The sequence below is a fragment of the Pleurodeles waltl genome, chromosome 1_1 (genome assembly GCF_031143425.1).
Source record: "Pleurodeles waltl isolate 20211129_DDA chromosome 1_1, aPleWal1.hap1.20221129, whole genome shotgun sequence".
Taxonomy (NCBI): Eukaryota; Metazoa; Chordata; class Amphibia; order Caudata; family Salamandridae; genus Pleurodeles; species Pleurodeles waltl.
The window spans coordinates 623,488,974-623,516,925 of NC_090436.1; the positions used below are offsets into that span (position 1 = coordinate 623,488,974).

At 49.8% G+C, this 27,952-nt stretch overlaps 1 long non-coding RNA gene across 1 annotated transcript in view; it reads right to left on the minus strand.

Moving 5' to 3' along the window:
• The window catches only part of LOC138286269 (uncharacterized), a 109,489-nt gene that overhangs the window by 73,713 nt on the left and 7,824 nt on the right, over positions 1–27,952 (minus strand). The window contains exon 2 of the long non-coding RNA XR_011201935.1: positions 13,712–13,754. This is a non-coding gene — a long non-coding RNA (uncharacterized lncRNA). The remainder of the gene's footprint in view (positions 1–13,711; positions 13,755–27,952) is intronic.

Below are 27,952 nucleotides of genomic sequence, written 5' to 3' on the forward strand. Positions count from 1 at the left end.
TGGAGACCAATGACCCTTGATCTCCAGGTCCCCCAGATGAGCTCCCCACCCTAGAGTGGAAGCATCCGAAATCACTGTGGCCACTGGAGGAGGCAGTGAAAACGGTTTTCCTTGGGAAAGGTTGCCGTCCTCTGCCCACCAAATAAGATCCGCTACAGCGTCCCTTGAGATCTTTATTGAATCCCTGAGATCTCCCTTGTGTTGGAACCACTGTCTGCGGAGGCACCACTGGAGAGCCCTCATATGCCAGCGAGCATGAGTGACTAACAGAATGCAAGAAGCAAACAGACGTAGCAGGTGTAAGACCTTGACGACTGGAACTGCCGCCCCAATTTGAAACAACAGAATCAGCGCCTGAATGTCCCGAACCCGCTGAGGCGGGGGTAGGCCCGAAACATTGTTGTGTCCAGTACTGACCCTATGAACAGGAGGCGTTGAGAGGGCTCTAGGTGAGATTTGGGCACATTTACAGAAAAACCCAGATCGAACAACAACTGGGTTGTCATTCGCAGATGAGACAACACAAGCTCTGGAGACTTGGCTTTGATCAACCAATCGTCCAGGTAGGGAAAAACTGCTACTTCCCTCCTTCTGAGATGTGCTGCAACAACTGACATCACCTTCGTGAAAACCCGAGGTGCTGAAGTAAGTCCAAAAGGAAGGACAGCAAACTGGTAGTGTTGCGATCCGACCACAAAACGGAGATACTTCCTGTGCGATTTGACTATGGGAACATGAAAGTACGCGTCCTGCAAGTCGACAGACACCATCCAGTCTCCTTCGTTCAACGCCAATAGCACCTGCGCTAGGGTCAGCATTTTGAATTTTTCCTGCTTGAGGAACAAATTCAAAATCCTCAAGTCTAGGATCGGCCGTAATCGATCGTCCACTTTGGGAATCAGGAAATATCTTGAATAACACCCCTGACCCCTTTCCTGCAACGGCACCAACTCTATAGCACCCTTTGCCAACATGGTGACACTCTCCTGTTGCAACAACAGAAGATGGTCTTCTGAACAAAAGGAGGGACGGGGGGGGAAAGGGAGGAGGGACCTCCTGAAAGGGGAGAGCATAGCCCTTTTCCACAATTTTTAGCACCCACGAGTCTGTTGTAATTGACCTCCATTTTTTCAGAAAAAGACTCAATCTTCCCCCTACAGGAGAAGTATGGTTGATAAAGTGGGGAAAACTAGGGCTGCTTCTGCTGTTGTCCACCAGAGGAGGATGAAGAAGAAGAGAGCTGCTGGGCTGGACCTCTAGCCCTACCCCTACCCCGCCCTCTAAAGGCACGATAGGGCGGATTGGCAGGTTGCTGGGCGAAAGACTGTGACCTTCGAAAGGCAGAACCTCTAATGAACCCTCGAAACCTACGAAAAGGTCTATACAGCGTTGTAGTAGAGGTCTGTAGTCCCAGGGACTTAGCTGTAGCCCGACAGTCCTTAAACCGTTCAAGGGCAGAGTCTGCCTTGTCCCCAAACAGCTTTTCCCCATCAAATGGAAGGTCCATTAAGGTGGATTGTACGTCTGAAGAAAATCCAGAGGACCTTAGCCAGGCATGCCTCCTTGTAGCCATCGATGTTCCCATGGCCCTGGCAATGGAATCCGAGGTATCCAGGCCAGATTGTATAATCTGCTGTGCTGCCGCTTGCGCATCCAAGAAAAGGGACCCAAACGATTTCTGCATCTCCTGTGGCAGATCCTTCGCCATTTCCTTAGCAGAGTCCATAAGGGCATGGACGTATCTGCCTAGCACACAGGTGGAATTAGTAGCTTTAAGGGCCAAGCTGCAAGATGAAAACATCTTCTTTGAAGACTGTTCCAGCCTCTTGGATTCCCTATCAGTCGGAACTCCAGGGAATGTTCCAGTGGCAGTCTTCGCAGAACATGACGCCTGAACTACCAAACTTTCCGGAGTCGGGTGCCGAGACAGAAAAAACGGATCTTCTGGGGCACTTCTATGTCTCCTCGCCACTGCCCTGTTCACAGCAGGAGTTGTCACTGGCTTTTTCCACAAGTCCAAAATAGGCTCAGTTAAAGCCTCATTGAAAGGTAGCAAAGGGTCAGCACTGGATGAAGAGGGATGAAGTACCTCTGTGAGCAGGTTAGTTTTTACTTCTGCCACGGACAAAGGCAAATCCAGGTACTCAGCTGCCTTTCTCACCACTGCATGGAAGGAAGCGGCCTCTTCAGTAAACTCCCCCGGAGACGCAATGTCCCACTCCGGGGAAGTATCCAAACCACTTGCAGTGGCAAGACCCTGGAAGTCATCAGAAGGCTCGATCTCGCCCTCCTCAAGCTGTCTATACTCCTCCTCCTCCAGAAGTCTCAATGCCTTCCTCCGAGATCTAAGATGTGTTTCCAGGGCCGGAGTCGACAAAGAATCCATCGACGCCGATGATCTCGAATCCCGAACAGGGCCAGGAAGGCTCCTAGGCTCATCCGGCGCCAGTGCCGGCGCCGACACGAAGTCGGCTGATGACCTTCTCAAAGTCAATTGGCCGGAAGGTGATGGAGCTGGTCTGGATGGAGACAACAACGATGCCGGATGGCGCGGAGAAGGAGTCGGTTGACGTGCAGGCGGATCCACAGACACAGGTGGAGGACTCCTGCCAGGGGAGACCCTAGGCGCCGAACCGCCAGTCTCTGTAGGGCAGAAGGGCATGAATGGAGCAGCCCTGTATGACGCCGGTGAGCCCAAACTGAACGCCAATGGCCCCGTGGGATCCGCCGGTGCACCAGCAGGGGCCATGGAATGAAAGACGGCATACATTGCATTAAAAAATGCGGCCGGATCCGTCCCTGGAGTCGGGAAAGCCGGGTACTGTTGTGCAGATGTCTGCTGAACATCAGGATCCCTCGGCGCCGGCGAAAAGTGAGGGCTACATTGGGCGACCTCAAAAACTGAAGGCGCCGGTGACAACTCCGGACTCTCCTGCTGAGGCGTGACAGTAGGACTCTTCTCCCATGTCTTCTGGCGTCGTGAAGATCGAGACCTCGACCTCGATCGGCTCCTCGATCGGCTCCGCTCCGAACGGCGCCGAGAGTCATGACGGCGCCGAGAATCATGATGACGCCGCTTCTTATGCTTTCCGAGTGGGGGTCGGTCACTGACATCCGAGCCCGCATTCTCTACACGGCTTGAAACCGGACTTCTTCGGAGGCGACATTGTAACCACCAAAAATCCTAACAGTTAACAACGAGCCAGGAAGAAAAACCGTTGGCGTCGAAGGCACGGAAAAAAGGAAAACTGATGTCAGTACACCGACGAGGACCTCTTATTGGCACGTTGACGTCAGACGGAGTCACGTGGAGCCGTGCCATTATGACGTCCTCGTCGACGTAGACAGCTAGGAAGAAGACTTTCCGTCGGATGCTGGTGCAAGGATCAAATTCATAAGGTGAGGAATCCACAGGTAGTTGTATCCATCAGAAATTAAAATCACCTAGGACCGTAAGATTCGGTCTCCTACATACTAAGTCCGTCAAATTACTAAAAAGGGAAGTTAAAAAATCCTCTGAAGGCCCTAGGGGGCGATAGAGAAGAAGTCCCGAGAATGTGAATTAGGGGTTAAACTCTAGGGAGATGGCCCTCTCCTGGCATACAGGGGTTACCTATTTTGTACTGCACACTGTAAATGACCCAATCGGTGAACCAGCTGTTTCCTCACACTTCTCACAGAGTCCACTTAACAGGGCTACCCACTGGACATTGCTCTCTCCAACTCTCTCTTCTTCGTCCCAGAGAACACTGGTCTTGGCAAGCAGGCAAACACTGGTACTCCAGGGCAGGTGATCTTGGGTTCCCTGGCTGATGTCCTCTCATCCAGCAAGGAGACTAGCAAGACTTGGCCCCCAGTCCTGGTCAAAGGTAAATGTCTTTCAGAGCTTCCCCTCCTCACACAGCCCATCTGGCTGCTTGGTAGATGAAAATTTTTGGGTTCTCAAGCGTCCCGTCTTATAGTCCATTTGCAGACACCATGGGTCGTTTTATATATTCGGCGCATGCCCCATATGGTGCCATGGTGTGCCTTTCATAAGGTGTGCCCTGTGCAAACATGGGAGGTGTGCCCTAATATACAGAATGTGCTGCCCCTGGGGCAAGGGAAACATGGAGCGACTGCTTCAAAGCCGCTCTGTGTTTCACAGTGCAGGTGACAGGTGCCTGCACTTTAAAGAGGGGAGAGAAATCCCATTGCAGGTGGGAGCAGTGAGTGATTGCACACACCTACATAGGAATGTCTGGGGGTCAATGGGACCCTGTTAGGAGGTGCCTTTGGGGAGACGCATGTTTGCCTCTGCACCTACGTTGGTAATACACCGAGGGTGCAGAAGCAAAGAAATTCCCTCATTTGCTTAGGGCCATGCTCCCATGAAATTGAGAGAACATATTCCTGTGATATCGCTGGCTCTACATGTGCGTCAGTGCTATCAGTATCATAGAAAAGGATGCACAAGCATCTGCAGCCCCTTCTGTAAAACCATTGTGCCCTAGGGGTCCACAAGGCGGGGGCACACACCCATTGCACCCCTGAGGCACAATGTATAACGCAACCCCAAATGTGATTTAGGTTCTGAGTCTTTGAGTTTTATGTTGGGGTCTGCTTATTTTGAATTATCTACTCTTGTGCTCTCTCTTCCTCTTGAAAAATAGTCCTAGCAGGAGTGACTCCATTGCTGATAGTTCCAAAGCACAGGCCATGGGAGTGACTATAGTGAATGTCAGCCACAGTGATATGTGCATCCAAAGGGTAAGCCAGGGCTTTTATGGTTCTCTTATCAGCTCCATTTCCTTCCTGAGATGTGCAAAGGCACCTCCCTTGTAACCTCTAACTGAGCATCATTTGACGTGTACAAGGGACATCCGACTCTCCCCTCCTCTAAGTGTGTGTCTCGTCCAGCTTATAGGAATGCAGCAATACACCAATCTGTGTAGAGGAGTTCTCTACCTCCTCTCCATGTTTCACCATGCAGGCCTTGGTCTCCCAAAATGGAACCCAAAGTCTTCCATGCAATGTACCATTTGCAAGCACACTTACACTCAGTACACCCAGCATGCACACACTTCACAGTACTCTATCCTCCATGTGATGTACAACTCATAGGCACGCACACATCCAGAAGATACATTTAATATGCTGCAAGTCACAGCACAGTAGCCTTTACGTTTTTTACCACTCATAGGCACACATACATCTATTATATAAATTTAATAGGCACACACTGCAGCATTCATGTACTGTACCACTCATAGGAATACATACATCCAGCACATGCATTTAATATGCATGCACTGTGCGGTACCGCAGTATCCCTGTACTGTACACTTCCCAGGAACACATACACCACTCCTGTGCAGCACTTAACATTAAACCAATGCAGGCCAGGGGTTCACTTCAAACTGATCACTACACACTATGCTGCCACCAGTGACTCATGCTGCTTAACTCCTAGTGAAGGCAGTAGCCTTCCACCTCTATGAGGGTAGCGCTTTGGGTGTCCCTCCCGGTCTACCAAGACAGCAATCTGTGAAGCAGGCCTGTGACGTGGCACACACACATGAACGAAGTTTGCTTACAACACCAGAAATCAATATTAGGGATCCAGATATTAGTACAGTTGGTCACTCAGTGAATGGGTGCATATCCATTACCATGCAGAAGACTTTTCGGCTGAACGATGGGCACACTTCTAGGAGAACTCATCTACTGCAACAGCCATTGTAGGGTTGGGCTGGCTAAGTTATGTCTCCTGGTTAAACAGGGAGAGCTGGGACCAATAAACTTTGTGCACTAGTACTTGGCAGCACAACTCCAAAGGCTATCTCGCTGGCTATAAGGCCTGTTCAGTGGGTTGACCTATGGCTCTTGAAGAATTGGTACTCCTGAGCATCAATCCCGGGTGCGACTGCCCTCACCTTATACAATGCAGTGTTGCGTTCCATGAAGTTTACTAGTCATTGAACATGTGAAAAGCCTCCACAACACCCTTACTTGACCTTTCCAAACATCAAGGGTGCTTCACCGCGTGGGACATGCAACATGGGTATTACAACATTGGGGGACCTATTTCAAGACAGCCAACTGTTATTCTTGCACATGCTCTGAGACCACAGTCAATACAGAACCCAACATCCACTCTCAAACCAAACCTTTTATGTGATGGATAATGGCAGGAAATGCATTAGTTGGCTATATAAAGCCATGAGACACCTAGGAATCAGAGCTTGGAAGGTCAGTCTTAGACAAGGAACTTGTCAGAGCACTAGAATATCTACACGTAGTCTCATGTAAAGGTAAAACTAAATGAACAAAGTTCAGAATTTTGCACAGTGCATCCACCCCGTGAAAATTAAACTCTTTTCAAACCACAACGCCTCCTGTGCATGCTGTGCTGCCTTGTCAGGGGATATTTATCATATTTTAAGGAACTGTTCGTCCCTGGCAACATGCTGGCAGAAGTAACAAAACAGTTGGCAGACACTGCTGGATTATGTACCCATGGCTGTTTGGAGGCCTGCGTTTTGGGACTATATAAGAGACCCAAGAAGAATAAAGTAGTGGCCCAATTCCTAGACCTTCCATTGTTAATAGTTAAGTGGGCGAACCCCATAAGATGGAAGATTGCACTCCCCCCTCGGTTATGGCTTGGCACCAGGCCATCGTGAAGTGGGCACAAGCGAAAAGCAGGGCCTTACAAAGAAAAAAGGTCAGAGGATTCTGGAAACACATGATCATTAATAATATAGATGGAGATTTGGTGCTCTGAGTCTGCCTTCGTACACCAGAGCTGTGCACTTAGTGAACGCTACTCTAGGAGTCTCCACTGTCCAATAGAACCTAATCGCCACAGATCAGATCGCCACAAAGAAGGTCAGAGGAAGTATGTGCAGATGGTTTTGTAGCACATATAAATAGCGAGGAAGAACCTTCATCTTATAGAGCACTACCCAAACAGCATGTTAAGCGGGGGCATGCCCAGAAGTCCAAATCACTGCGCACCTACTTCTATCAGTGACAATATTGTAGTCCCAAGCGACCTGCGGTGTTGGGCAATATTTATGCCCAAATAACAGAGTGGCTCCTGAGCAACATGGGGTCCCTGACTTGATACTACAAACGGGCGATAATCTGTTTAGTGCAGCAATGGTCAGGGCTCACTAAACGGCAGTCTTGCTCTGGCATACAGATGTCACCAACTTTCTCCTGCACAAGGGCAACAACCTGATCAGTGAGCTCCCATCTTTTTTCACCTCGCTGCGGGGATCACCTCACCAGTGTTCCTCCATTAGCCCTCGTTTCACCCAATGCTCTCCTCTCCTTCTCAGGAAACAATGGTCTTGGCAAGCAGACAGGCGTTGGTGCTCCAGGCTTCAAGAGCAGGTAGTCTTGGATTCCCTGGGTGATGTCCCCTCACCCACCTGGCAGACTGGCAGGCCTAGGCTCCCCAGTACTGGACACAGGCAGATGTCTTGCAGAGCTTCTCCTCCTCACACAGCCTCAAGCTCCCCTTCTTATTATCCATTTCCAGGCATGAAATGTGATTTAGAGTCTGAATCTGTGAAAGTTACATAAGGGGTGTGCTTCCTTTTGAAGTTTTTACTTCTCTGTTCTCTCTTCCTACAAAAAGCAGTCTGTCACAGCAGGAGCTACTCCATATTTGGTAGCCTCAAATCACAGGCCATGGGCATGACTAGAGGTTCACACCTGGATGCCAGCCACAGTGATATGTGTATCAAAAGGTTACCCCAGAGCCTCAGCTCTGCTCTTTTTGATTTTCTTATTCACTCCATCTCCTTCATGAGATGTACTCAGGCCCCTGCCCAATGACCTCTCTCTGAATCAAAGAACACCCTGTGAGGTGTCCTGAAAAGCCTAGCTCTCCCTTCCTCCAGTGTGTCCCAACCAGCTTACAGGAATGATGCAATAAACAAATCTGTCTTGGGGGGATTCCTCTACCTCCTCTCCTCATATTCCTCCAAAAGGCCCTTGGTCTCCTAAAATAGAACCCAGACTGTTCCATGTATTTGTCGTTCACAGGCACACATACATCCAGTAAAGCCTAGTCTAGCGTATTCTCATAATGATTTTGGAATAATGTGACTGTGTGTTATAGAAAACAAGAGCCAAAAAAGATTTGGACAGAATGGCTTCAGCCACTCACTCTTTGTGGTATGCTTCATCATCGGCCAGTCCACCTCACCATGTTAAGATGTTACCAACATGGTGGTCTCAACCTCATTAAGAAGGGAGATCAGATTAAATGTTTTCTGGTTAAGTATGGGATCCAGATATTTATGTAAAACAACATCAGTGTAAACCCATGTATTTCCTTTACTCTTGGGTACATAGGGCTGGATTCAAAATAAACGGGAGGATTCTACAGCGAACCTATGTCTCGAGAATCCTCTCTACTTGTCATTTGCCAACATGTTTCAGCCCCCGTAAGATCCCTCATATGAGAGTCCGGGGCCTTCATCAGGGCAGTCAAAGATAACACTACCACCTATCCTTTCTGTACTAATTTGGACATGCAAGTAAAAATAAGTCCTACCTGCCAATTCACCGCTTCTCACTCTAATATTGTTGAGTTTGTAACCTAACAGTCACACTGGGAGGGAAACCTCTCCTGCAATCACATATTTGTCAAGGCTCAGGTTCCTTCTGCTGACCTAAAGGTGCTGCTGGTGCACTTCATCTCCTACACATACACCCAACACATGTATACCATACATGCACTGTGCAGCACTACACAACACAAATGAGGCCATGGGGGAGTTAAGCACATAGCAACAGAGCTTTAAATGAGTAAGTCTGTAGCCCTCACTCTGGTGACACAGGTTAAAAGGACCTGTTGACTTCTACTGATCACTACTTTATGCTGGTATTACTGCGCATGTGCTGCTTATCTTCGTGTAAAGGCAAGAGCCTTTCACCACTATGAAGTAGTGCTTTGGCACTCCCCCCCTGGACCAAAAGACTGCAGTTTGTGAGCCAAGCCTATGTTCAATGTTCACCCTTGACTACAAAAATTGTAATTGTATTTATATAGCGCTTACTACCCCTGACGAGGCGTTGAAGCGCTTTTTGGCGAGTAGCATGCTCCTCCGAAACCCAAGAGGAATTAGTGGTGGATTAGTATAGCCGAATCTGAGTACAGTATTACTATTATTATGAGTTAATTTGAGCAGAGGATATGTGAGTTTGTTAGTTGGATTGACCAGAGTAATGTAGGAATAGAGGAGGGAAGAATCCAGAAGTGTTCTTTGGGGGTTTATAGTAATAGGATGAGGCTTGGGATGAGTAAAGGAGAGATGGAGGAGGGAAGAGTCTGTGAAAAGGGTTAGGGAGATCATTGTAGCATGAGGGGTTTTGGATGAGTCAAAGGTGAGATAAATGAGGGAGATAGTAGGGATGCTTGGGAGATCATGGTAGTAAACTGAGGTTTGGGGTGAGCTAGATGCGGTAGAGGAGGGAAGAGCTTAGGAAGGGTTATGTTGGAGATGAAAGTAGTAGAATGGGTTTGGGATGAATCAGAGTGGGGATGGAGGCTAGATTGATAGAGGCATAGGGTGATGGGGATACAGAGTAAAGCTTACAAGAGAATAAAATGTATATTATTTTTTATTTATTTTATTTATATACATTTTTATTTAATTTAATTATTTAGAATTGGAATTTTAAGTTATAGATGTAATTTTATTTATTTTTCTCTAGTACAGTAGGACTAAAATAGTAAATAGATATGTAAATACATATTAAGGGAATATATGTGCAAGGAATTTAATAATAGGTATAATAATATGAGAAGAAAAGTAGTATTGTATAAACACAGGCTTTCAAGATCTGTAATATTTGAAGTTAATTAATAAGTGTACTTTTCTCAAATTCAGTTATCTCTCTTCAGTTTTGAATAGAGAAATGCTTGCTGTTAATAGTTACAATAACATTTGATCATTGTGATATAAAAACAAAAGCAAAATCGTAAGTACCTAATATAACAACTTATCAAGGAGCTATGCAATGACCTATGAACATGTTAAGCATAGAACAATATTGACATATATATGTATGTACACACACACACATAAATATATATATATATATATATAACCCCTTCGCTGCCAGGCCTATTCCCCCTCAGGTGCCAAGCCTTTTTTTGGCTGTTTGGGGAAGTTTGCGCTTAGGCTCTCATAACTTGTTGTCCACATAAGCTGCCCATGCCAAATTTGTGTCCTTTTTTTCCAACATCATAGGGATTCTAGAGGTACCCAGACTTTGTGGGTTCCCCTGAAGGAGACCAAGAAATTAGCCAAAATACAGCAATAATTTTGTTTTTTTCAAAAGAATGGGGTTTGCGGTGCTAAAATCACCAGCTTCCCAGCTTTTAGGAACAGGCACACTTGAATCAGAAAACCCAAGTTTTTAACACAATTTTGGCATTTTACTGGGTCATAACCCATTTTTACTATTTTTTGTGCTTTCAGCCTCCTTCCAGTTAGTGACAGAAATGGGTGTGAAACCAATGCCAGAAAGCTAAACATTTCTGAAAAGTAGACAAAATTCTGAATTCAGCAAGGGGTAAGTTGTGCAGATCCTACAAGGGTTTCCTACAGAAAATAACAGCTGAAATAAAAAAATCTTGAAATTGAGGTGAAACAAACTGCAATTTTTCTTCAAGTTTTACTCTGTAATTTTTTCCTACAATGTCAGATTTTTTAAAGCAATATATCGTTATGTCTGCTGGACTCTTCTAGTTGCGGGGATATATAGGGCTTCTAGGTTAATCAAGAACCCTAGGTACCCAGAGCCAATAAATGAGCTGCACCTTGCAATGGGTTTTCATTCTATTCCCTGGTATACAGCAATTCATTTGCTGAAATATAATGAGTGAAAAATAGTTATCAAAAAACCCTTTGTATTTCCAAAATGGGCACAAGATAAGGTTTGAGAAGCAGTGGTTATTTGCACATCTCTGAATTCCGGGGTGCCCATACTAGCATGTGAATTACAAGGCATTTCTCAAATAGACGTCTTTTTTACACACTGTCTTACATTTGGAAGGAAAAATGTACAGAAAGACCAGAGGCAATAACACTTGTTTTGCTATTCTGTGTTCCCCCAAGTCTCCCGATAAAAATGGTACCTCACTTGCGTGGGTAGGCCTAATGCTCACGACAGGAAACGCAACATGGACACATCACATTTCCCAAAAGAAAACAGAGATGTTTTTTGCAAAGTGCCTAGCTGTGGATTTTGGCCTCTAGCTCAGCCAGCACCTAGGGAAATCAACCAAACCTACGTATTTTTGAAAACTAGACACCTAGGGGAATCCAAGATGGGGTGACTTGTGTAGCTCTTACCAGGTTCTGTTACCCAGAATCCATTGCAAACCTTGCAATTTGGCCACAAAAACACTTTTTTCTCTCATTTCGGTGACAGAAAGTTCTGGAATCTAAGAGGAGCCAAAAATGTCCTTCCACCCAGCGTTCCCCCAAGTCTCCTGATACAAATAGTACCTCACCTTTGTGGGTAGGCCTAGTGCCCGTGACAGGAAATGCCCCAAAACACAACGTGGGCACATCGCAATTTCCCAAAGAAAACAGAGCTGTTTTTTGCAAAGTGCCTAGCTGTGGATTTTAGCCTCTATCTCAGCCAGCACCTAGGGAAACCTACCAAACCTGCGCATTTTTTAAAACTAGACACCTAGGGGAATCCAAGATGGGGTGACTTGTGGGGCTCTCACCAGGTTCTGTTACCCAGAATCCTTTGCAAACCTCAAAATGTGGCCCAACAACACTTTTTCCTCTCATTTCAGTGACAGAAAGTTCTGGAATCTGAGAGGAGCCACAAATTTCCTTCCACCCAGCGTTCCCCCAAGCCTCCTGATAAAAATGGTACCTCACTTGTGTGGGTAGGCCTAGTGCCCGCGACAGGAAATGCCCCAAAACACAACGTGGACACATCACATTTTACGAAAGAAAACAGAACTGTTATTTGCAAAGTGCCTAGCTATGGATTTTGGCCTCTAGATCAGCTGGCACCTAGGTAAACCTGCCAAACCTGTGCATTTTTACAAAGTAGACACCTGGGGTAATCCATGATGGGGTGACTTGTGGGGCTCACACCAGGTTCTGTTATCCAGAATCCTTTGCAAACCTCAAAATGTGGCCAAAAAAATACTTTTCCCTCTCATTTTGGTGACAGAAAGTTCTGGATTCTGAGAGGAGCCACAAATTTCCTTCCACCCAAAGTTCCCCCAAGTCTCCCGATAAAAACTGTATCTTACTTGTGTGGGTAGGCCTAGCGCCTGCAACAGGAAGTGCCCCAAACACAACGTGGACACATAACATTTTCCCAAAGAAAACAGAGCTGTTTTTTGTAAAGTGCCTAGCTGTGGATTTTGGCCTCTAGCTCAGCCGGCACCTAGGGAAACCTACCAAGCCTGCGCATTTTTTAAAGCTAGACACCTAGGGGAATTCATGATGGGGTGACTTGTGGGGCTCTCACCAGGTTCTGTTACCCAGAATCCTTTGCAAACCTCAAAATGTGGCCAAACAACACTTTTTCCTCTCATTTCAGTGACATGAAGTTCTGGAATCTGAGAGGAGCCACAAATTTCCTTCCACCCAGCGTTCCCCCATGCCTCCTCATAAAAATGGTACCTCACTTGTGTGGGTAGGCCTAGTACCCGCGACAGGAAATGCCCCACAACACAACGTGGACACATCACATTTTCCGAAAGAAAACAGAGCTGTTATTTGCAAAGTGCCTAGCTATGGATTTTGGCCTTGTGACGAGATGAGTGTGCCCCGCCCGCAGAGGAACCGGACTTGTGCTGTCGCTGCCATTCCTACTCCCGGCCTTCCTGGGTTTCCTCCCCGTGATTCGCTGGTTCCATTCCAACCGCGGAAAGCCGGGAAGTCAAAAGAAGCAGCATCAATACCCGAGGACGCCGTGCTAGGAGGAGAAGACGACGACCAGAAGGAAACGGTGCACGAGCGAGGACGAGAAGACGACGACCGGGAGGACATGGAATACAAGACAGGAGGCTGTGCAGCAGATGATCGTGAGGTTGAGGGAAGCCCGTGGTCCGAAGTGAGGATTCTAACCCGGCGACAGGAACCAAACACCACGGACGGAATCCATAGCATCGTGAGAACCCAGGGAAACGAAGCGCTATCGCCCGTCACGCTTCTGGAGAAGCGTGGCAATACCAGGTGCGTGAGAACAGAGCCCTAAGGAGCAGGAGGGTGACGAGGAGGAAAAGGGGGTGAAAGGGGAGGGGGAGGGAGGGGCGTTTGCTGGGGCGCTTATACGAGAAGCATAATTATAGGGGGGCACTAACGCACTAAACAGGAAAGCACTAAGGCACGAAGCAGCACTGAAAGCAGAACATGGGGAGTCACAAACGTATAGGAAAAGATAGCAGGCTTGTTGGCTAAAGTAGTAGAAGGACAAGGGAAAAGACTAAAGTAAGAAGAGACACTTCCCAGAAAGACAGAACCAAGAATAGAGGAGACTAGAGGAAGGTACAATAGAGCAAAGCCGTCTACGACAGACAATAGAGAAAAAGAAATACGAGGAAACAGTTCAGGAGGAACGAAGGAGAGAAAACAGAGGTCTGAAAAGCAAGAGGGAAACAGGACAGGAAAGACAGGGGAAGAGATAGACGAAAGGAAGATTACAAGGAACATATAATCAAAACACTTACTGGTATATCTTTCTGTCTCTCCGCATGCGTTTCCCGGGGGAACCTGTGAGACGAAGGGAAACAAAGAGAAGGCTGAGAAGAGCAGTCCAAGATAACAACATCCTAAAAACCTAGAAGAAAGAAAACAGGAGAATAACCAGAGCGAAAGGAGGAGAATTAACAGAGAGACTCTATCCTATTATCAATCAATAAAAATCATATATAACTCACCGGCAACCGACTCACGAGTATTCCCTATACGCCGAGTACGTCACAGGCCTCTAGATCAGCTGGCACCTAGGTAAACCTGCCAAACCTGCGCATTTTTACAAACTAGACACCTGGGGTAATCCATGATGGGGAGACTTGTGGGGCTCTCACCAGGTTCTGTTATCCAGAATCCTTTGCAAACCTCAAAATGTGGCCAAAAAAATACTTTTCCCTCTCATTTTGGTGACAGAAAGTTCTGAATTCTGAGAGGAGCCACAAATTTCCTTCCAACCAGCATTCCCCCAAGTCTCTCGATACAAACTGTACCTTACTTGTGTGGGTAGGCCTAGCGCCTGCAACAGGAAGTGCCCCAAAACACAACGTGGACACATAACATTTTCCCAAAGAAAACAGAGCTGTTTTTTTGCAAAGTGCCTAGCTGTGGATTTTGGCCTTTAGCTCAGCCGGCACCTAGGAAAACTGACCAAACCTGCGCATTTTTTAAAGCTAGACACCTAAGGAATCCAAAATGGGGTGACTTGTGGGGCTCTCACCAGGTTCTCTTACCCAGAATCCTTTGCAAACCTCAAAATGTGGCCCAAAAAATATTTTTTCCTCTCATTTCGGTGACAGAAAGTTATGGAATCTGAGAGGAGACACAAATTTCCTTCCACCCAGCGTTCCCCCAAGTCTCCCGATAAAAATGGTTCCTCACTTGTGTGGGTAGGCCTCGCGCCCGCAGCAGGATATGCACCAAAACACAATGTGGACACATCACATTTTCCCAAAGAAAACAGAGATGTTTTTTGCAAAGTGCCTAGCTGTGGATTTTGGCCTCTATCTCAGCCAGCACCCATGGAAACCTACCAAACCTGCGAATTTTTAAAAACTAGACACCTAGGGGAATCCAAGATGGGGTGACTTGTGGGGCTTTCACCAGGTTCTGTTACCCAGAATCCTTTGCAAACCTCAATATCTGGCCAAACAACACTTTTTCCTCTCATTTCGGTGACAGAAAGTTCTGGAATCTGAGAGGAGCCACAAATTTCCTTCCACCCAGCGTTCCCCCAAGCCTCCTGATAAAAATGGCACCTCACTTGTGTGGGTAGACCTAGTGCCTGCGACAGGAAATGCCCCAAAACACAACGTGGACACATCACATTTTCCGAAAGAAAACAGAGCTGTTATTTGCAAAGTGCCTAGCTGTGGATTTTGGCCTCTAGCTCAGCCGGCACCTAGGGAAACCTACCAAACCTGCGCATTTTTTAAAGCTAAACACCTAGGGGAATCCATGATGGGGTGACTTGTGGGGCTCTCACCAGTTTCTCTTACCCAGAATCCCTTGCAAATCTCAAAACTTGGCCAAAAAAACACTTTTTCCTCACATTTCAGTGACAGAAAGTTCAGGAATCTAAGAGGAGCCACAAATTTCGTGCTCGTGACAGGAAGTACCCCCAAAACACTATGTGGACACATCAAAATGATCAAATATAAAACTACCTGTTTTTGAGGGGTGACACCTGTGTTTTTGGTCCTGGGCTCAGCAGCCATCTAGTGAAATCTACCAAACCCAGACATTTACGAAAACTACACACCTGAGGTAGTCCAGGGAGGTGTGACTTGCGTGGATCCCCCAATGTTTTTTTACTGAAATCCTCCGCAAACCTCAAATTTAGCTAAAAAATCACATTTGTCCCACATTTCTGTGAGGGATCACCGCACCGGGACAAATTTCATACCACCCAACGTTCCCCTCAGTCTACCGGTAAAATGATACCTCACTTGTGTAGGTGGGCCAAATGCCTGTGACCAGCAGAAATGCTGAGAGAGGCATGAAAGGAGATGAAAGGCCTTTCCTCTCCTTTCATGCCTTTCTTGGCCCCTCCAGACATCAGAGGAGAAATGCAAAATCATTTATCTTACGATGAGCTTCCAGCACGGAGGGGCAGGCCTCTGATGAGGTCAGCACGTGATCGCACGCTGACGTCATCGGACGCCACGGGGGGGCCATGGGAAGTGTGGGGGCAGAAAGGGAAGCGATTCCCCTTCCATCCCTGCAGTGGGGGCGCTGAGGCTCGGCTCCCATGAGTCGGTACCAGAACGTAACGGTTACGTCCTTGGCGCCTCAGCGCCGCAGCCAAGGACGTAACCATTATGTTAAACAGGCTTAAAGATTATGGCCCTCATTACAACCCTGGTGGTTGGTGTAAAAGTGGCGGTAATACCGCCAACAGGCTGGCAGTAATTACCGCCAAATTATGACCATGGTGGATAGATCTCAGATAGACAGCCACTTTACCACACCGACCGCCAGGGCGGAAATAATAGGCACCACGGCGGTAGCCGCCTAAAGCCAGGCAGAAGTCAATGTTCAGCCTGCCACCTTTCCGGTGTGGTACCAACTACATCAAAAGCCTGGAGGAAACAGACCTCAAAAGTGAAAGGACTCACCATTGGAGACACAGGGAACAACCACGCCGACATGGAGCCCGAGCTGCATGTCTTCCCCATGGTCTTCTATGTGCTGCTCCATCACGAACACCAACGACGGTGAAGACCACGACTGTGAGAACAGCCGCCTAGCACACAAGGGGGGGGGAGAAAGTGACACTCGCACAACACACACCCGACATACACAAGCCATACACACAACCAGATGCACAACAAAACAAGTTATTCCCCCTAAATTGGCTGAAAAATACAACGACAAAACAAACTTACTAAAGTGAGTGTAATAAGATCAACGCAGTATAAATAAGAATTTAGCTAATGTAACATATTTACAATTGTACAGTTCAAGGGACACTGCCCAGTCCTCAGTTTGCCTGGGCCACATGGCCACAAGCCAAGGTCCAAGGCCCCACTTGTCACCTGCATCAAAACAGAGAGAACACTGCAGGGGCATCAGTTGGTAAATAGGCAGGACCTTCATCAGGGGGGCGTGGGGGCACCACAGCCGGGAGATGAAACAAGACCACTTGTTCTGGAGGGGGCAACATGCCCTGTGCTTGGTCCTGGGGAGTGCAAGGCCACAGTCTCTCGAGAGGTTGAGGGAAGCCCGTGGTCCGAAGTGAGGATTCTAACCCGGCGACGGGAACCAAACACCACGGACGGAATCCATAGCATCGTGAGAACCCAGGGAAACGAAGCGCTATCGCCCGTCACGCCTGTGACAGGGAAGAGCCAAAAACATGTCAAAATTGAGGGGGAACCAAATCGGGTCCAAAAGGGCAGTTTGAAAAAAAACATTTTTAGGCTGACAAGTGCAGCAGAATTGTTATCGGTATAGATGAGACAATGCTGGGTGGTAGGAACTTTGTGGATTCCTGCAGATTCCTGAAGGTTCCATCACAAAAATGCGGGAAAAAAGTGTGATTTCCAGCAAAGTTGGAGGTTTTCAGGCATTGTGGGTAAGAAAATGGTACGGGGTGCATGTGAAACACACCACCTAGGACTCACCCTGATGTTTAGTTTGCATGTGTCTAGGTCTTGTGGATTTTTCTACATGGCAGCGTCCCAAAGTCCAAAAAGTGCAGCCCTCACCATTCCAAGTGGGACGATTTTGAGAGTTAAGCAAGCTTTTATGGCCCAAATGTAAAACCAAAACCCAAAATAATCAAATGTCCTCTTGCTTGCTGTGGGATAAGATGTTTTAGTGTGCGGGGGAAGAGCTGAAAGACTGTTACCCCTTTAGTTGGAGTGGGGGCATAACCAGGCCCATACTAATTGGTAGCCACCACCCCACTATGTTGTGTTTTTTTTTTTTATTCCCTGGCATCTAGTAGACTTTCTGTCCCCCCCAGGGTGTGGATCGGGGGTAATTGCCCCATCTGCCCACTGGTGGGCAGAACAGCTCTGGCCCCATTTATATGGGGTGGGGGTATGGCCATACCCCCAAACTCTTAGTTTGAAAATAAAATCTTACCTGAGCATTCCAAAAATAGGCCGATCTGCCCCAGTAATGTTCCCCCCCATGGGGGCGACCCTTAACCAAGGGGCTGCCCCCAAACAAAACACACACATATACACACACCAATCCGTGGTGTCTAAGTGGTTTCTGCCCCCCTCCCCTGGGGGCAGATTGGCCTAATAGAAATAGGCTGATCTGCACCGAAGGGGAGCAGAAGTGGCCTAAAATAAATCTGCCTCCCCCAGGGGAGCGACCCTTTCCTAAGGGGTCGCTCCCCTTGCGTGAAATTGGCACAAAAAAAAATCCTGGTGCATATTGTGCCGATTGGCCCCTAAGGGGGGCAGAAATGGCCTAAATACAATTTGCTCCCCAGGGGAGCGACCCTTGCCTAAGGGGTTGCTCCCCATATATAAAAAACAAAAACAAACATAAACAAAAATATATCCCCGGTGTCCAGGGGTTTCTGCCTCCCCCGGGGGCAGATCAGCCTAATTATAATAGGCCGATCTGCCCTTGGGGGGACAGAAAAGGCCTAAAAGTATTCCCCCCCTGGGGAGCGGCCCTTGCCCAAGAGGCCGTTCCCCTTATTGAATAATATAAAATTAAAATTCCTTGGTGTACAGTGGTTTCTGCCCCCCTTGGGGGGCGATCTGCCCCCAAGGTGGGCAGAAATGGCCTGAAAGTAATTTTGAACCCTAGGGAGCGACCTTTGCCTATGGGGTTGCGCCTCACATATAAAAAAAAAAAAAAATTATGTGACGCCGCGAGGACCTGCGGCGCCTCACTTGCGGACCGCGGTGAGATTAGCGGTCCGTGTCCTGGACGGCCGTTTCTGACGCGGACCGCATTTTGAGCAGCGTTTCGGGCTGCTGCCTTTTTTGGGGTCCACCGCGCGAATGGTACATCTTTCTTTGGGCGCTGCACCCGCTTTATTCCCTTATAATCTCTCTTACCTATTTTTTCTGTTTTTCTCTTTCTTTGTGGTTTCCCTCTTAGCCATCTTTTCTTCTTCCCAGGAGTCTGTGTTCCTTCCCTGCATGCGTTGCTTCCTCTTTTGCACCATGGCTATTTTTCCATTCACTCTAATGTGGCTTTTCCCAATTCAAGATTGCGTCTTCGGAGCTTCCTCCGTGTCACTTCCTGTTTGCCAGTAGATAAGCACAGTTGGTCTTCTGTTCCTTGCGCTGCAAAGACTGCTGCTCAGGTGGTGCTCCTCGCTCCTGTATCCGGTGTTTCTTGGACTTCTCCTGCTTTTTCTTGTCTGCAGTTTTTGCTGTTTCCAGTTCATATTACGCTTCTCTTTTTTCTTGCCTCTTTTTAAGGAGTTCCTTGTTTCTGAGGTTTTTCCCAGGATTGTTTTTTTTCCTCTGGGACTCCTTCTGGAGGTCACGGTCTGCCTGGTGTTACTCTATCAGAAGAACCGTGGCTACTGGAAAGGGTCGCCCTTACCTTGTTCAGTCCAGAACCAGCAAGAGACCAGGTGGTACCTCGAGATTGACAGATAACCGTGGTAAGAAGCATTCAGATGGTGACAAATTATCCCTGGTGTCTAGGGGGTTTCTGCCCTCGGGGGGGGGGCAGGAATGGCCTAAAAATAATTTGGCCCACTGGGAAGGGGCTGCTCCCCTTATGTCAACTGCAAACCCCAAAAAAATCCCTGGTGTCTAGTGGTGGCCTAATAAAAATAGGCCGAGCTGCACCCAAGGGGGTAGAAATGGGCTCAAATTAATTTTGCCCCCCTGCTGAGCAACCCTTGCCTAAGGGGTCGCTCCCCACATATAGAAAATAAAAATAAAGAAAACATTTTTTTATCCCTGGTGTCTACGGTGTTCTGGCCTGAAAATAATTTGTCCCCTTAGGGCCGCTCCCCCCATGACAATTACAACAAAAAAAAAAGAAATTCCTTGGTGTCTAGTTGGCATTTCTGCTGCCCGATCACATCGCGATCGGGCAGCAGAAATGCTGAGAGAGGCATGAAAGGAGATGAAAGGCCTTTCCTCTCCTTTCATGCCTTTCTTGGCCCCTCCAGACATCAGAGGAGAAATGCAAAATCATTTATCTTACGATGAGCTTCCAGCACGGAGGGGCAGGCCTCTGATGAGGTCAGCACGTGATCGCACGCTGACGTCATCGGACGCCACGGGGGGGCAATGGGAAGTGTGGGGGCAGAAAGGGAAGCGATTCCCCTTCCATCCCTGCAGTGGGGGCGCTGAGGCTCGGCTCCCATGAGTCGGTACCAGAACGTAACGGTTACGTCCTTGGCGCCTCAGCGCCGCAGCCAAGGACGTAACCATTATGTTAAACAGGCTTAAAGATTATGGCCCTCATTACAACCCTGGTGGTTGGTGTAAAAGTGGCGGTAATACCGCCAACAGGCTGGCAGTAATTACCGCCAAATTATGACCATGGTGGATAGATCTCAGATAAACAGCCACTTTACCACACCGACCGCCAGGGCGGAAATAATAGGCACCACGGCGGTAGCCGCCTAAAGCCAGGCAGAAGTCAATGTTCAGCCTGCCACCTTTCCGGTGTGGTACCAACTACATCAAAAGCCTGGAGGAAACAGACCTCAAAAGTGAAAGGACTCACCATTGGAGACACAGGGAACAACCACGCCGACATGGAGCCCGAGCTGCATGTCTTCCCCATGGTCTTCTATGTGCTGCTCCATCACGAACACCAACGACGGTGAAGACCACGACTGTGAGAACAGCCGCCTAGCACACAAGGGGGGGGGGGGAGAAAGTGACACTCGCACAACACACACCCGACATACACAAGCCATACACACAACCAGATGCACAACAAAACAAGTTATTCCCCCTAAATTGGCTGAAAAATACAACGACAAAACAAACTTACTAAAGTGAGTGTAATAAGATCAACGCAGTATAAATAAGAATTTAGCTAATGTAACATATTTACAATTGTACAGTTCAAGGGACACTGCCCAGTCCTCAGTTTGCCTGGGCCACATGGCCACAAGCCAAGGTCCAAGGCCCCACTTGTCACCTGCATCAAAACAGAGAGAACACTGCAGGGGCATCAGTTGGTAAATAGGCAGGACCTTCATCAGGGGGGCGTGGGGGCACCACAGCCGGGAGATGAAACAAGACCACTTGTTCTGGAGGGGGCAACATGCCCTGTGCTTGGTCCTGGGGAGTGCAAGGCCACAGTCTCTCGAGTGGGTGACTTGCCCACATGCTCTGGAGGGTGCAACATGCCCTGTGCTTGGTCCTGGGGAGTGCAAGGCCACAGTCTCTCGAGTAGGTGACTTGCCCACATGCTTTGGAGGGGGCAACATGCTCTGTGCTTGGTCCTGGGGAGTGCAAGGCCACAGTCTCTCAAGTGGGTGACTTGCCCACATGCTCCGGAGGGGGCAACATGCCCTGTGCTTGATTCCTGGGGAGTGCAAGGCCACAGTCTCTCGAGTGGGTGCCTTCCCCACTGGTTCTAGGAGGGGCATTGTGCCCTGTGCTCTTGATCCTGGGGAGGCTGGGGTTGGTGGGTGACTTCCCAACTGGTTCTGGAAGGGGCATTGTGCCATGTGCTCTTGTTCCTGGGGAGGCTGGGGTTGGTGTGTGTCTTACCCCCTGGTTCTGGAGGGGACATTGTGCCCTGTGCTCTTGTTCCTGGGGAGGCTGGGGTAGGTGGGTGATCCTGAGGAGGCTGGGGTTGGTGGGTATCTTACCCACTGGTTCTGGAGGGGGCATCGTGCCCTGTGCTCTTGTTCCTGGGGAGGCTGGGTAGGTGGGTGTCTTACCCACTGGTTCTGGAGGGGGCATCGTGCTCTGTGCTCTTGATCCTGGGGAGGCTGGGGTATGTGGGTGTCTTACCCACTGGCTCTGGAGGGGGTATCGTGCCCTGTGTTCTTCATCCTGGGGAGGCTGGGGTTAGTGGGTGTCTTACCCACTGGTTTTGGAGGGGGCATCGTGCCCTGTGCTCTTGTTCCTTGGAAGACTGGGGTAGGTGGGTGTCTTACCCACTGGTTCTGCAGGGGGCATTGTGTCCTGTGCTCTTGTTCCTGGGAGGCTGGGGTAGGTGGGTGTCTTACCCACTGGTTCTGGATGGGGCATCGTGCCCTGTGCTCTTGATCCTGGTGGGTGCAAGGTCACAGTCTCTCAGGTGGGTGTCATACCCACTGGATTTACAGGTGGCAGGCCGCACAGCAGCCCATGGAGGCAGGACTGCATACCGTCCGCCGGCGGTGATGGCTGCTCATTGGTGGCAGTGGTGCTGCTGCAGCCGCTGGTGGGGGGAAGCTCCTGCCCATCCCCTGCAGCCTCGGACGGCTGCTCAGTGGTGGTGGTGCTGCTGCTGGTGGGGGGAGACCCCAGCCCATCCCCTGCAGCCTCAGATGGCTGCCCACTGCTGGTGGTGGTGCTACTGCTGCTGGTGGGGGAGGCTCCAGCCCATCCCCTGCAGCCTCAGGTGGCTGCCCACTGCTGGTGGTGGTGCTGCTACTGCTGGTGGGGGGAGGCTCCAGCCCATCCCCTGCAACCTCAGACAGCTGATCAGTGGTGGTGGTGGTGCTGCTGCTGGTGGGGGGAGGGCCCAGCCCATCCCCTGCAGCCTCAGATGGCTGCCCACTGCTGGAGGTGGTGCTGCTGCTGCTGGTGGGGGGATGCTCCAGCCCATCCACTGCAGCCTCGGATGGCTGCTCAGTGGTGGTGGTGCTGCTGGTGGGGGGAGGCCCCAGGCCATCCCCTGCAGCCTCTGATAGTTGCCCACTGGTGGTGGTGGTGCTGCTGCTGGTGGTGGGGGGAGGCTCCAGCCCATCTCCTGCAGCCTTGGATGGCTGCACAACCATGGCTGGTGGTGGGGGCTTTGTCAGAGTTCCTGCCCCATGCCCCTTGCCCTTCCTGGCAGCAGCTGGGGCAGGCTCCTTGGTCTTCCTGGCAGCAGCTGGGGCAGGCTCCTTGGTCTTCCTGGTAGCAGCTGGTTCAGGCGCCTTACCATTGAGGCTGCCTGGTGCAGGCTCCTACACCCTCAGGACATGTGCCCTGGATCCTTTCCCACCATGAGTGGGTGTGGTGACTACTGGGCCTGTGGACTGGGTGGCTGAAGTGCTTGGCTGGGTTTTTGCCACCCTGGCCAGACGTGCAGGACGGGGGGTGAGGGGTAGGGAAGAGGTCAATGGTGGCTAGGAAAAGCTTTTTAGAGACATTGGGGCGGGAAGAGGGCGAAGGTTCTGGAGGGGAGGAAGAGGGAGTAGTTGTAGGAGGTGTCTGCTGATTTTGTGTGCAGGTGCATGGGCTGGATGCTGTTGTGAGGTGGATGGCTGTTGGGTGTCTGAGTGCTTGCGTTTGTGAGGGGAGGACAGACACAGTGGGAGGGGACACAGGGGACATTTGCATGGCTGTTGTGGAGGTGTCTGCCAGTGAGGTGTGTGTTCTGCTAGGTGTGGTGGTGATGCTGGAAGTGGATGAGGATATAGTGCATGCAGGTGTGAGTGTAGAAGGAACTGGGAGGAAGGTGGAGGCAGAGGAGGAGGGGGAGACATTGGAAATAGTGGATGTTGGTATCTGCATCTGGATGGTGTTTGTGTGAGTGCCTGTGGGATGAAGTGTGGTGCTTGTGTTCGCCTGTGCCATTCATGTGTGTTGTCTTGTGTGCATGCTCGTCTGCCTGTGTGCTTGGTATAGGTTGGGGTTGTGGAGAATGGGATTGGGAAGAGGAAGTTGGGGAGTGGAAACAGGGACAATAGCTGCCATAAGAGAGGGTGCCAGAGCCTGGATCAATCTACCCTCCAGAAATGCATTAGTCTGTTGCATCTGGGCTGCCAGCCCCTGGATGGCACTCACAATGGTTGACTCTCCTACAGAGATGGATCTCAGGAGGTCAGTAGCCTCCTCACTCAGGGCAGCAGGGCTCACTGGGGCAGGGCCTGAAGTGCCTGGGGCGAAGGAGATGCCCACCCTCCTGGGTGAGCTGGCACGGGCAACTCGATGAGGGGCTGCTGGGAGGGCGGTGCTGGTATGGGGGTGGTGGCTGTACCTGTAGCTGGGATGGTCACAGAGGTGTCCGCCACCACCAGGGAGCTTTCATTGGAGGAGGTATCTATTTGAACTGTCCTCTCCACCGTGGTGCTCCCCTCGCCCTCTGTCCCACTGGTGCCCTCAGCGTCTGTGGACTCCGCCTCCTGGGTCGTATGGGATGCAGCTCCCTTCGTCGCCGGTGCCTCTGCTCCTCCGCCAGATGATGCTAATGCACATAAGGACAGGGTGACAAAAGAAAAAGGGGGGGAGAGACAAAGGATACACTTGGTCAATGGCTGCACCAACACCACCGTTGGCATACACGACACACTCACACACAGGGTATAGGCCTATGCCCTATGCATTGCAATACCAGTGATATTGCTAGCTACCAAGGCATGGGGAGGGGCACACACCGGCAAATCCAGCACACCTGGGACCCACGCAGCCTTGACCAGTAGTGGATGAATATGAGCTAGGTAGCAGGACTATCCCTTCAAGATCCTTGCCACCAGGGCACCTAAGCTGCAATGTCAGGCCTGGCCTAGGGGAGCCCACTGACATACATCTCCCATTCGGATACCACCCTACCATGCGTAAGTTGTAATGATGGGCACTGAACTCACCCCTTGTGGCTTCTGTGATGCCCTCAAGTGCCCATCCAGCTCTGGATAGGCCACCGCCAGTATCCAGGCAATCAGGTGGGTCAGGATTCGACGGGCACCCATTCCTCGTTGGGAGGCCATCCCCAGCTGGGCCTCCACCATCTTCCATGCCCAGCATCTCAGGTCATCCCACCGTTTCCAACAGTGGGTGCTCTGCCTACCATAGACCCCCAGGGTCACACGTCCTTGGCGATGGCACGCCATAAACCCTTCTTTTGATGGGCGCTGACCTGCAGAGGGAATACACACAGGAAAATAGTATTAGTCAGACAGTCCTGCCTGTTACACATATGGCCCACCATACCCCTTCACATCACCATTTACACACACATGGCCCAGCACACAACCTGTACGTCACCCAGGGGACATTCACCCACCTCCTTACACAAGGCATTCACAAACCACTCTATGCATTCATGCCACATGCATCGTGCAACAGTGTACTCACCTGTTGGTCTGGCGGCCCATACAGCAGTCCGTACTGGGGTAGGACCCCATCCACCAGTCTCTCCAACTCCACCGAAATGAAGGCAGGTGCCTTTCCCCAGTCACACGGGCCATGGTAGGCTCCAGACACAGGTCACAGCAGCACATGTAGTGTAGGTCCTCTCCTGTTGAAGGCCAGGTAGCAAGTGAGGAATCAGATAGAAAATGGCAGTCACATCTGCGCCGGTACATACCGTCACTGCCGGCGTACATTACCATTAGCCACTGTAACCCATAGGGCCCAATGTTAAACAATGAGGTGTTGCACGGCGGTTCCCGGCCGCCTCCCGCAACGGCATACAACGTCAACGGAATTACCTCACTTCCACCTGTTCCTCGACATAGGACAGGCATACGCCATTTCAGAGGGGGGTGCAGGCCCGGGATAATTACTGCTTCACGGTTTAAATTTGGACATACAGGACAATTCTCACTGACCCATTACAATTTGACAGCATGCATTGTACTGTTGTTGCCCCATTGTTCAGTTTGTGACAGGGTCCTCACTCTTTTGTCCCTTAGATTGCCACCGCTGCGGACGAATAGGAGATGGAGACATACCCCCATGTACAGACCCCTGGTGGACTTGGCAACACTGGAGGACAGGCACATCATCCTCACCTATAGGCGTGACATAGCCACAGTCACAGAGCTGTGTGCCCAATTGTAGCATGACCTGATATCTGCTATCCGTCAGCCCACTAGGATCCCCCCTCTTGTGCAAGTTCTATCTGTGATCCATTTCCTGGCAACTGGTTCTTTCTAAGTGACAGTGGGCTTGGCAGCAGTAATATCACAGCCAATGTTCTCAATTGTGCTGACCAGAGTGTTGTCTGCCCTGATTAAACACATGTGCAGCTACATTGTATTTCCCCAGGTGGAAGATTTGGCCACAGTGAAGGCTGACTTCTATGCAATGGGACATATCCCCAACATAATTGGTGCGATTGATGGAACACATATTGCATTTGTGTCCCCGTCAAAATGAACAGGTGTTCAGAGATCATAAAGTTTCCACTCAATGAATGTACAGACGGTGTGCTTGGCCGACCAGTACATCTCCCATGTCAATGCTAAGTATCCGGGGTCGGTGCATGATGCCTTTGTCCTGAGGAATAGCAGTATCCCAAATGTGACGGGCCAACTACAGAGGCACAGGGTGTGGCTAATAGGTGAGCCCTGGTCCACACCCAGTATATTTTGGTGTATGGGTATGGTGTGGGCATATGGAAAAATGTGTGGCTAAATGTTGTCCCTCAATATTTGCAGGTGACTGTGGTTACCCCAACCTATTATGGCTACTGACCCCTGTGAGGAATGCCAGGACAAGGGTAGAAGAGCGTTACAATGAGGCACATGGGCGAACCAGAAGGATCATTGAGAGGACCTTTGGCCTCCTGAAGGCCAGGTTTCGGTGCCTCCATCTAACGGGTGGATCCCTGTGCTACTCACCCAAGAAGGTCTGACAGATAATAGTGGCATTCTACACGTTGCACAACCTTGCCCTGAGATGCCATGTACCTTTTCTGCAGGAGGAGGAGGCTGGAGATGCCTGTGTGGCAGCGGTGGACCCTCTGGACAGTGAGGATGAGGAGGCAGAGGAAGAGGACAACAGAACAGCAGTCATCAGACAATATTTCCAATGACACACAGGTAAGACAGTGTTACTTCACATTTCATTGTCTATATTTTGAAATTCTTTGCCAGTGGCATGCTGCTATTTCTCAGTTCTGTGCCCACTTACTGTACCCTTTGGCAATTCATTTTACAGATGTTGGTGCCTCACAATAGCTCCTGGTGTGATCAATGCAGTCAACTACAGGTCTTTCATATGTGCTCATTTACTATACAGTTGAATTGCAAGGTTTGTACCTGGTTAAACATATACATACTTTAAAAAGGTGACAAACTCCATACTTCTATTTTTTCCAAGGTTGTTTATTGAAGTTCTAAGATATTGAGGGGCAAGCGCAATGGGGTGTGGTGACGATGGAGGAAAGTCCATGGTATAGGTCCAGCCTGTAGCACAGGTGCATTGTCCAAGGGGACATAAGAAAGGGAGCAATGGCAATTCAAGGTGGACAGGGTGACAGAGTGGGACACAAGGGTGACAATCAGGAGAGTCTCATTTCCTGGTGGGAGTCTTGGCAATAGTCTCTGGCTTCTGCCTGGATTGCAGGGAACGTTTGCGGGGTGGTTCCCCTTCTGCAGGGTAGGGGTGCTGGTAGCCTGTGAGTCCTGTGGTGGGCCTCCTGTCCACTAGCAGCAGCGGAGGTTGAAGGCAGTTCAGATGTCTGACTAGTGCAGGGGCCCGCTGTTGTGTGACCGCCTCCCTCATAATATTGGCCATGTCTGTCCCACCCCTGCTATGGAGACCATGGTGGTGTTGATGGCCTGCAAGTCCTCACTGATCCCCTGGTACTGTCCCTCCTGCAGCCACCTGTTCTTCTGCACACTGTCCAGGATCTGGCCTGTCGTGTCCTGGGAATGTTGGTATGCTCCCAGGATCTCTGCAAGTACCTCCTAGAGGTTCTGTCCGCTGAACCGTGTGCCCACTGACCCCAGGTCCCTGATTGTCTTGGGTATGAGGTGTGTCCTGAGGTCCCTGTAGAGGTGGACACACTGCTGATTGACGTGTCCTGGGGACAGAGGTGTGGGTACGCTGGGTGGGTGCGTGCTGTGGTGGTGTTTCCTGATAGGGAGGCTCTGTGGTGGAGTGTGACTAGGCCTGGGTAACCGGCTGTCCAGAGGTCCCTGATGGGACAGGTTGGTTATCCAGATCCAGGCGACCAGAGTTGCTGTCATCACTGTGGGCCTCTTCAGTTGGGGGACTGGATATTGCTGGCACCTCCTCTCTGGTGACATTGGGTGGGATACCTGTGGGGATGTAAATAATGTGATATTGTTTCTGTGTGTGACATATTGTGCTTCAGTGGCTTGTCCTCTTTGGTTCTTCTTGCCCTGGCAGCTTTCACTTGTGCAAGTTGGTATGTGGTGGGCTAGCTGATTC